Genomic DNA, 2514 nt, shown 5'->3' on the forward strand with positions numbered 1-2514 from the left:
TTCTGTTCATCTGACCTCCAGTTCTTGGGACTTGAGCTAGCAGCTTACCTGAGGTCTTGCCTGACAATGTAGGTATCTGTCGATCTTCCCAGCCTGTTAGCAAGGGCCCTGCTCTCTGACCTGCTGATCTTGGGTTTACCAGCCCCTGCAGTTATGTAAATCAGGAGAAGCCTCTATTCTGACCCACAGATTTGGGACATTCCAACCTCTACAACCATGTGAGTCATTTCCTTGATACAAATCTCTATATGTATATACTTACATGCTTCATGAGTTTTGCTTCTCTAGAGAACACAGCTTAAGACATTGGTGCATCAGGTTTCTTACCAGTAATCATTCAGATTATTTAATTTATTATATTCCCTTTCTTCTGTTTCTATGTCCACTATCCAACCTCATGTTGATAATTTTTCTTTTTTCCTATGGAAGTCCCTCTTCCACAGGGAGAGAGTGTGCTAGGCTTATTGACTTGAGTAGTCTGGTCTCTGTAACTAGTGTATTTTTATTATAAATTCAAACATTGACACTTAGTCTTTATGTACTACCCCTTTGAACTTGGTTAATGTGCGCTTACTCTAAGCCTGCCTAAGTTTACCTTTAAGCCTTCAGGGGATGAAAGTCAGATACAGCAGGCATTTTAGTAAAGTGGTCAGCAGATTACTGGCATCTTCTCCAGAAAGGCCTCTGCATCATTGAGCACACCTCTATTTCAAAACACCACCAATGCAGCTGTTGCTCATCTCAAAAATCCAATGAAGTATCACAAAATAATATTTATAGAGAGCTTTGCTTTCCTAAGATGGAATAAAGATGGCCATTAGTTAATTTACAGAATCAAATTAATAGAATAAGTATGAATAGGCCTTGACATAGAACATGTTCTGCTCTTTTTTTGTTTTGTTTTGTTCTGCTCTAATAAAATAACTTTCTATTTTGTAAATGGAATAACCTCTAATGTTGAAAAGGAAAATAATATCTCTATAATGGTTTTAAAAGTTAGATGAAGATAAAATTGATGAAATATTCAAACTACAGTTGTATATGTATATACCTAAGGATAATATCAAAATCTAAATCTTATATAATCATATTCATTTATGATTAACTCATACAATAAATCATACCTGCAATAAGTTTGTTCATTGGGAAAAAAGTAAATTTATCAGAAGGTACTTGGAAGTACAGTGGTAATTTCAGGTAAACCGAAAGAAGTAATAGTAATGATAGCTAACATTTAAAATTAATGCTGCCTTTGTGTCTCAGACATTTGGTCTTCCCAATAGTCCTTATTTACAAATGAGAAACCTGAGGCCTAGAGAGGTTAAGTAAGTGTCACAATGTCAAAAATTGGAAGAACAGGGACTCCGACCCAGACAGCTTGACTCTAGAGCTCATATTCTCAGTCTGTTCCAGAAAAATGGACACTTATTTTAAAAGGCAGTTTTTTTTTTTTATTGTGGTAAAAAATATATATAATGAAACATTTGCCAAGTAATGTTTTTTACATGTAAAATTCAGTGAAACTATGTTCATCATGTCGGGCAACCATTACCACTATTTTCTCCAAATTATTCCACCACCATTAACAGAAATTTAGTGCCCCATAAGCAATGACTCCCCCTTTTTCCCTTCCTCCCATGCCTAGTGACCACTAACAAACTTCGTTTTCTATTCATTTGCCTATTCTAGATATTTCATATAAGTGGGATCATATAATGTTTGTCTTTTTGTGACTGACTTATTTCACTCAGTATAATGTCAAATATTTAAAAAAAAAATTTGAAGTCGGAAATCCCAAGTACACTTGCCTACCTGCCCCCAAAGTCATCCCCAATTTCCCCTTTACAGCTAGATTTTCCCTACGGCATTAGGAAATGCTGTTCCGAATAGCTATTCCACAAAATATTAATTCATGGGATGTTAAAATCATTAGTCAATTAAATTTAGGAAATGCTGAACTAAATGTTTAAAACTTCTTAGAGTCTTTAAGATGGTAATATCCGTTCTCCAAAAGGGGAATGAAGTATGCAGCATTTCCTAAGCTTAATTAATCTTGCAACTCTTCTTTTTTCAGATGAGCATCTGGGGTTTAGTTCTCCAAAACATCCTGTTACGAGCTGCCTTAAGCCAATTTAACATGTACAGCTATTAGGTTCTTTTTGGTAGATTAGAGTAGCCTCTTGTAGTTAGAGTGAATAAGGACTAACTCTTCCTCTTCAACTCACTACCAGGTTATGAGGCAAACAAGTCTGGGAGACAATTATGAGACATTTACTAAACAGATTTTTTGCTAGTAAGGCACAAAATAATTCATACAATCTCAATAAAATCCAGGTTTCTACACTTTTAAATGCTCTGATCACACCTTGCATGAAAGAGTAACTCAAGGCAGAGTTAACAATACAGATAGGTTAAGTTAACCTTGTTAAGGCAGGTTTAAGTTAACTTCAAGCAATCAGAGATTTCACTCCAGTGGCTGGATGCAAGATCTTTTAGAGATCAAGCCTTAAGCAC

The sequence above is a fragment of the Trichechus manatus genome, unplaced genomic scaffold, assembly GCF_000243295.1.
Source record: "Trichechus manatus latirostris isolate Lorelei unplaced genomic scaffold, TriManLat1.0 scaffold00016, whole genome shotgun sequence".
In the NCBI taxonomy this organism is placed as follows: Eukaryota; Metazoa; Chordata; class Mammalia; order Sirenia; family Trichechidae; genus Trichechus; species Trichechus manatus.